Consider the following 9,106-nt stretch of genomic DNA (forward strand, 5'->3'; position numbering starts at 1 on the left):
TTGACAACATAGATAATGTTCCACATTGATACTCCCTCATCCTTCTAAAGACAGATGGCAGAGTAAAGGATGCTGTCCCCATATCCCTACACACACACATACAGAGGAAAGCTGGAAAATTGCCCTGATATTCTCATACAAGAGGGGAAAATAGAAATTGAGAGAATCCACTAATCATCTCCTGAAAGAGACTCCAAAATAAATTCCAGAACTCTCAGGCCAAGGAAAATGTACTACAAACTGCCAGAAAGAAACAGTTACAATATCAAGGAACTACAATCAGGATTACACAGCTCCTAGCAGCTTCTATTTTAAAGGACCAGAAGGCATGAAATATGAAATTCTGAAAGGCAAAGGACTACAGCGTAGAATTATGTACCTAGCAAAACTTTAGGAAGAAAAAATGTTTAATGAAATAGAGGAATTTCAAACTTTGCTGACCAAAAAACCAGAGCTGAAAAGAAAATTTGATGAGCGAATCTGACACTTAAGAAAAGCATGAAAAGGTAAAATGATAAGGTTCAGTTGAGTACCTTCATACCTGGGAAGGTGATAATTGAATAATTAAGATACATATGATACTTGGAAAAGATAAGTTAATTAATATACAAGATATCTAAAGTGCCTAAAATATTTAAGAACTTTATCACTATTAGAGCAATGAAAAGAAGTATACAGAGATAGAAGGAAGGAAGGAAGCTAAATAAGATGGGATGATATTTAAAAAAAAAAGGATGGGAAAGAGGAACACATAGGGAAAAGAGAAAAGGCAAGACAGAAGAGGGTAAACTATCTCTCATTAACGGGCACATAAAGGTAAGTACAATGGAGAAGAAGACAAGGTGGGGTGGCTATGATTTATCTTACTCTCATCAGAACTAGCTCAAAGTGGAAATAACATTCCACATTTAGCTATAGAAACCTATTTTGCCTTACAGGGAAGTAAGAGGGTCTGGAGAATAAGGCAGGTGGGAATGGTCAAAAAGGAGGGCGAATTGGGGAAGCCAGTTGTTGAAAACAAAACAGAAAAAGGCTAAAAGGAGAGAGAGAGAGAAGAATAAACAAGGGGAAAATAAGATGGAGGGAAACACACAATTGGTAATCATAACTGTGAATGTGAATGGGATAAACTCACCCCTAAAGAGGATAGCAGAGTGGATTAAAAACTAGAACCCCACAATATGCTGTCGACAAGAAACACAATTAAACAGGGAGACACACATAGAGTAAAAGCAAGAGTCTGGAACAGAATCTCTTATGCCTCAGCTAAAATAAAAAAACCAGGGGTATCAATCATGATCTCAGACAAACCAAAAATAAAAATTGATCTAATCAAAAGAGATAAGGAAACAGAGACCAATACACTGTGGTAAAATCGAATGTAATGGACTTCTGTACTAGCAGCAATGCAATGACCCAGGACAGTTCTGAGGGATTTATGGTAAAGATGCTACCCACATTCAGAGGAAGGACTGCAGGAGAGGAAACATATAAGAAAAACAACTGCTTGAACGCATGGGTTGAGGCGGACATGATTGGGGATGTAGACTCGAAACTACCACACCAATGCAACTATCAATAATATGGAAATAGGTCTTGATCCACAGTGGAAATACGCATCAGCCATGGTGGTGGTGGGGAGCTCATGGGGTGAAGGGGAAAGTAAGAGCATGAATTATGTAACCATGTTAACTTTTCTAAAAAATAAATATTAATAAATATTTTAAAAAAGTGATAAGGAAGAAAATAATGCCATAATAAAAGGCATCAAAGACAATATAACAATATCAATATTAAATATATACACATCAAATGGCATAACATACAGATTCTTAAAAGAAAAGTTATTCAAATTTCAGGAGAAAATAGATAATAAAACTTTACTAGTGTTGGACCTCAACCTTCTCCTCTTAGAAGTAGATAAATCCAATAACAAAACAAGCAAGAAAGAAAGTAAGGGGGTAAATAGAACTTTAGGAAAATTGGATATGAAAGAGCTCTGGTGAAAACTGAACAGAAATAGAAAGGAATACACCTTTTTCTCAGTAGTACATGGTACCTTCACAAAATGACCACATAATAGGGCATAAAAACTTCACCAATTATAAAAAAAAAAACAACAGAAATGCATGTTTCCCAGACAATAGCACAACAAAGATTACACTCAACAAAGGGCAGCAAAAATAAATACTGAAAATGAATTAGAAACTAAATAATCTTATCCTAAAGAACAATTGGGTCCAAGAACAAATCATAGAAATGATCAACAACTTCATTAAAGAAAATGATAATTAGGAGACATCAAAATTTATGAGATGCAGTCAAAGTGGTATTTAGGGGATAAGGATTTAACACTAGCCTGCACCCCTTTTCTTTCTTTTTGTACCCTAAAGATCAGCCTTGAACTTTAAGAGGAAAGTTTCATATTGTGTTTGAAAATAGCCCATTCTCTGAGCAAGGTTACAATTCAATCCCATCCTTATTCATCAACAAATTACTTAAGATAAGGGGAACATGTGTGTATTCTGGATTGGCCTTGTGGTTCTTGGAAGATGCTTGCCTCTTGTCCCATGGGACTGCTGGCTTCTGGAAGACCCATCTCTGATCCAGATTGAGGTTGGAGTCTGCCATATCAGAGTGAGAAAAGTGATGTCACAAGGGGTATAAAATTTGACCTGGGAATCATGGTGAGAGGAGTTGGCTAGGTAAGCACTAGTGTACTGATGGGGCATGAGCTAGTACTGGCTACATGTGCCCTGTTAGGCTCAGGGCTGGCTGAGTAGCTTCAGGAGCTGGCTGAGGTTCCCTTGTAAAGGGAACAGCTGGCCATATATAACTGGTGCCTCTTCTTTCTCTGGTCCACTTTTTACATTTTGTAAATATTAATAAATAAAATTTATATTTCAGAAATATAAATGTTATTAAATAAGTATATTTTATATATTAAAATCTAATAATTATTTAAAATTATAAATTAAGATACAATCTCCAGAGAATTTTTATCTTAAAAGGGAGAAATTTATATCTATAAATGCAATTACATGGAGCTGAAGAAAGCCAGAGATTCCAGCAAAATTCTGAAATCTCTCTTCTTTCCAGCTCTTACCACCAACTCTACCCTTAAGCAACTGGAGAGCATCAAGTTTCTACAAATGAGGAGAATCTTATACAAATGATCCATTGAGGCAAAGCTAATATTCAGTATAGATGAAAGTACCTATAAAACACTAGAGAAGGAAATGGAAAAGCATTCCAACATCTCTGCCAAGAAAACCCTAAATGGGGGCAGGAGGAGCCGGGCACAACTGAAATGACTGAACAAAAAGAGCAAAGAGATTCAACTCATTTCATTTTAGGTTTGTCACAGTTTTTGGCATTACCTCCCACTCTCAGAATGCATTCCTCCTTCGCTGTGCTCAAGTAATCACACAAAAAGCTAAAGATAATGCCCTTAAAAAAACCCCAAAACACCAAGCCTCTACAGCTTCCAATAGACATCTAGTTAAAAGTCTTTTTTCTATCTCAAAGAAAACTGAATCGGGGGCCTCCATCTTACAGATGTTCTTATTGTTTAAAACAAAACAAACCACACCTGGGCTAATGATGAAAAGGAAAAAAAGAAATATTTTCCAGAATGCTTTTAAAAATTACTCGAGAACAGACAAAAGCTTTCTTTAACGAGAAGTCTAAAAAAAGAGAGAAAGAGATGTTTAATTCGGCCATCTCGTGTCAGAAATTGTCAGCCTGTGTTTGACAAGTTGATAAAACGAAAAAACTGAATAAGTCGATTATATAATAACAATTCAGCAAAATTCCAAAAATTCTTACAGATAGGGCCATTGGAAGAATGAGCTTGGTTTGGAAAGGATTCGTCTATGTAGCGTAACTGCCAGAGTTGCCTCTGTAGCAACCGGTTCTGTCAAGGTAGTTTCTTCATCTCTGCTGCTGCTGTTGTAATCCTCTCTGGAACCTTTATATCCACAACATCCAAACTCAAACTTGTCTCCTCCTCCATAATTCCTAGCTACCTCCTCCAGAGAAGCCCCGGTTCTAAACTCTGTTTCCACAGATAAAAAAGCCTTAGCCTGGATGGAGTGTCTATGAGTCTCCATTATTGTATGAGTTTGTGTATGCGTTTAAAACTCTTATTTTCTGTCTTACAATCAATACTATGTTTACAAGGCAGAAGAGCAGAAAGCAGTAATGGGGTGAAATGACTTGCCCAGGGTCACACAGCTCAGGAAGTACCTGGAGTCACATTTGAACCCAGGAACTCCAGTCTCCAGACTTGGCTTTCTATCCACTGAGTGAACCACTTATCGGCCCCTCAACTATTATTCATTTGCCCTGCCTGGATAATCAACTTCTTCCCGTGGGGAAACTTTTCTTTCTTTCATGACCACCTCTAAATCTTTGGTATCATCTCAGTCCTCAAATGTGATAAGACCCAACTATTTGAGTTGTTTGGTAGTTTACAACAACTTTAGCAATTTCTCCATACTTTGAAAAGACCCATTCCCATGACTTCCGAGTCTACCAAGAGTTTTCTTCTGTCTGATTCCTCTATGACTGATGTATCAAGTGAGCAGGAAGAGTAACTCCTGTGGATAAACCAGTCAGAGAAACCTGAACCTCCTCACTGGGAAAGCAATTCATTTCACTTTTAAATTTATAAAGGTGGAGCTGAGATGAACTCAGCCCATTTTTTAACCTAGATTTGGATTGAGAATACCTCTCCATCGATCAATCAATCATAGTGTGAAGTCTTTGAAAGCCATTGCAGAAAGTGAACTGAGCAGACAGGAAGCCTGTTCTAAGAAGCGGCGGGATTTCTTCAAGCTCTTTGGGTCCAATATAAAGGCATCCAGTCAGAATCCAAGAGCTTAACGAAGTGGAGAGATGATGGTGTTCTAGCTAAAACTCCAGAGAAAGGATCTCTTGGGAAGGAAGGAGAGACCTTGGCTTTGACCTTGAGCATCCTTCCCCCTCTATCCTGCCCCTCCCTCAACTTTGGCCAGAGTTGGATCTTGGGAACTATAAAGGGTCTGGAGGAGTTGGACCTCCTTATTTTCCCTGTCACATCCAAGCCATTGGCCAGTAGAGAGGCTGGAGCTGTTGGCAGCATCCGCTTTGGCAGTAAAGGACAGGCCACACAAATTCATCATGCTTAAATGGATCTTAAGCACTGCACAAATGGAAGAAAAAGGCTCCCAGTAATTAGTAGCTGTGAGTTACCCCTTTGACATCTGTGCTCTCCAGGCTTGGGCTTGGATCTCCTCTGTATGTATTTGTGGAAGAATTATCACAGATTTTTTTTTCTGGGAGTATGTTCTGTACCAAGTGTTCTTATCGTATTATCTTAGTAAATGTTGTTCAGTCATTTTTCAGTCATAAGTGACTCTTCATGACTGGTTTTCTTGGCAAAGGTATTAGAGGGATTTTCCGTTTCTTTACTAAGGCTTTACAGGGCTAAGTGACTTGTCCTGGGCCAGTAAGTGTCTGAGGCCAGATTTGAACTTAGGAAGATGAGTCTTCCTGACTCCAGACCTAGTGCTCTATCCACTGCACTGCCAAACTGCCCACCTGACTAAATGGCCCTTTTTAAAAATTGGCAAAGGCTGGCTGACTAATTGATTCTTAACTGATAAACTTGGAAGGAAGCATACTGGTGGGGCTTGAACTAATGACGTTAGATACCAAAGAAAACATCAGCAACAATTGACACATAATCTACTTCCTCATTTCTACAACATCTTAGTGACAATGCTTTATACACATGTTAAAGAGATCCTTGAAACTATGAGACATAAACGTAGATAATTTTCTGCAGCAGATCACATCTTCACAGTTTCATAATTGATTAAAAAGCAGAGAAAAAAAGATCCTGTGTTTGTTGATTACAAAAAAAAGTATATGTGCCAAGCACTGTCTTCGTTTCATTATTAAATGTATAAAGGTGGAGTTGATCCCTTTAAGCCTAGATTTAGATTGAGAATACCTCTCCATCACTGGAACAACTTCCAGGAACTGATGCAGAGTGAAATAAGTAGAGCCAAGAGAACATTATACACAGAAAGGGAAGCCTTGTGGAGCAATCCAATGTAATGGGCTCTGCTACTACAAGACAACTCAGGGGGACTGCTTATGAGAAAGAATAACTGGGAGTAGAAATACAGAAGAAAAACAAATGACTTATCATTTGTTTATATGGATATGTGATTGGGAGTTTTGGTTTTAAAAGGCTGCACAAATGCAAAAATGAATAATATGATAATAGGTATGTGATTTTAAAAAAAGAGAGAGAATTCCCCTTTGTTAATCAATCATGGTAGGAAGTCTTTGAAAGCCTTTGTAGAAAGTGAACTGAGCAGACAGAAAGCCTGTCCTAAGTAGCCGAGGGATTTCTTCAAGCTCTATGGCTCCAATATGAAGGCATTCGGTCAGAATTGAAGAGCTTAACAAGGTGGAGAGATTATGGCATTCTAGCTAAAACTCCAGAGAAGGCATCTCCTGGGAAGGAAGGAGAGTCCGTGGCTCTGACCTTATGTATCCTTCCCCTCTCTATTCCTGTCCCTCCCCAGCTTTAGCCAGAGGGGGATCTTGGGGACTTTAAAGGCTTTTCCTCAATTAGGTTTCTCCTATGTATGTTACAAAGAAATTGGATCATCTGATATTTGAAGCATAGAAATAATTGTCTGATAATTGTTTCATTATTACTCCATAAATATCAAATGAATGTCAAAATTACAGAAGAAAGTGACTAAAATGTAAATTATTCATACAATCCCACTACTTGGCATTTAGCCCATGAAAATCAAACCCAGAAAGAAATATTCAAATTACACTAAAATTTTCAGCCATATTTTTGTGGTGGTATAAAAGCCAGAAACAATGTGGGTATGCAAGAGTTGGGCATGAGAATTAGCAGAATGTAATGGATAAAGAACTGGACTTAGAATTAGGAAGACTTGAGTTCAAAACATTGCTTCAGATCCTGACCACCTATATATGAGCATGTTTAACCTTTTCCTTGGTTTCATTGTCTGTATTATGTAGCACATGAGCTGAACCTACTTTCCGAAGTCCCACCTAAAATGGCAGGTTGGATCTCCTACTATGTGTCCTCCTGAGTTCTAGGGGTTTGGGAATGTTTTTCTAAATGTTATATAGTGGGCAGCTGGGTAGCTCAGTGGATTGAGAGAAAGGCCTAGAGATGGGAGGTCCTAGGTTCAAATCCGGCCTCAGACACTTCCCAGCTGTGTGACCCTGGGCAAGTCATTGCCCCCCTTACCACTCTTCCACCAAGGAGCCAATACACAGAAGTTTAGGGTTTAAAAATGTAAAATAAATAAATAAAAATAAATGTTATATAGCTCATGAGCTCCTACTATTGTGCTTCCCTCCAATGTTTATTGATTCAAATCAGACTAAATTAGCTTTTGTTTTTGTTCAGTCATGTTCAACTCTTCATCATCCCATTTGATTTTTTTCTGGCAAAAATCCTGGAGTGGTTTGTCATTTTCTTCTCCAACTCATTTACAGGTCAGGAAAATTGAGGCAAACAGGGTTAAAAGATTTGCTCAGGGCCACAGGACTAGTAAGTAAGTGTCTCAGACCAGATTTGAACTCAGGGAAGATGAGTTCCTGACTCTCTGAACTTAGTCCACTGTGAAAGGAATTTATACTAAGGTGCTATAAGAATGGTTGGTTCAAAACATTCCCTTTCCCAAATCTCACAAATAGAGACAGAGTCTGGGGGAAAGTTGGTTGAAGTTTAGAGAACATGTCACATAACCACTGGAAGTCTTTTTCTTGGAGTTCTCAAAATGTTTCCCTTCAGTATGGTGTAGTTTTCTACTGGGCTCTGTTGAGAGTCCTGAAGCTGTTTTTCCTAGTTTGTGTACAGATCCTTTAATTCTTCAAAGTTCACAGAATGGTCAAGGGTCAGGAGAAGAGGGAAAGGGCCAAAAGGAATAGTAAGAGAATTTAGAAGAAGAGTAAGGTAGTGGGATATGGGCAGGTATAGAGAGAATAAAAGAATATTAATGCTAAAAGAGCCCTTAGAGCAGGGGTCCGCAGCTCTGGAGCCTTATCTGGCTCCACTTCCCGACCAGCCAGTCCGGGCAGAGCCCCAGGATGTGCCCCAGGGGGCCCTTCAGCCCACGCCCCATATTCCAGCACCTTCAGCCTCCATCCTCCTCCTTCCAAACTCGTTTATGGCTCTCATGGCCAAAAAAGTTGCTGACCCCTGCTAGAGTGATGTACCTCAAGGACTCATGATGACAAATGTCATCTGCTTCCGAAGAAAGAACTGATGGAGGTTGAAAATAGACCAAGACATACTATATTTCACTGTATTTCTTAATTTTTATTTTGTTTCTTTGAGTTCTCTTTCACAAAATGACTAATATAGAAAGATGTTTTACACCACTTTTTTTTAAACTCTTACCTTCTGTCTTAGAATCAATATTGTGTATTTGTTCCATGGCAGAAGATCAGTAAGGGCTAGGAAATGAGGGTTAAGTGACTTGGGGTCACCTAGCTAGAAAGTATCTGAGGCTGGATGTGAACCCAGGGCCTCCCCTCTCTGGATGTAGCTCTCAATCCACTTGGAAACTTAGCTGTCCTTGCTGTTTTATACTATTGCACATGTAAAATTTATTTCATATGTTTGCTATCATAGGGAGGGAAGCAGGCTGAAAATTTGAGTTAAACTTAAAAAAAGGATAAAAAATTATTTTTTCGCGTAATTGAGGAGAGAAAAAAGGAGCCATATAAAACGTAGGGCCTAGAGACAGGTGGGACCTGAGTTCAGATCTTGCTATCAAATGAAATAATTGTAAACTGTTTGGCCAATCACTTAACCTCCCTGGGCCTTAATTACCCTCTCTATAAAATGCAGATAATGATTCAAATAATCTATTTCCAGAATTGGTCTTGAAGACCATAGGAAATAATACAGGGGATCTCATCTATATTTAAATGAAAACTTAAAACTACACTAAGACTTTTGGGACAGACACTTTCTATCGGTACGGGATGAGGGCAATAATGTTGTCCAGTGTCCCACTCTTCATGACCCTATTTGGTTTTCTATGCCCTTCTC

Source organism: Gracilinanus agilis, chromosome 5 (assembly GCF_016433145.1).
Source record: "Gracilinanus agilis isolate LMUSP501 chromosome 5, AgileGrace, whole genome shotgun sequence".
In the NCBI taxonomy this organism is placed as follows: domain Eukaryota; kingdom Metazoa; phylum Chordata; class Mammalia; order Didelphimorphia; family Didelphidae; genus Gracilinanus; species Gracilinanus agilis.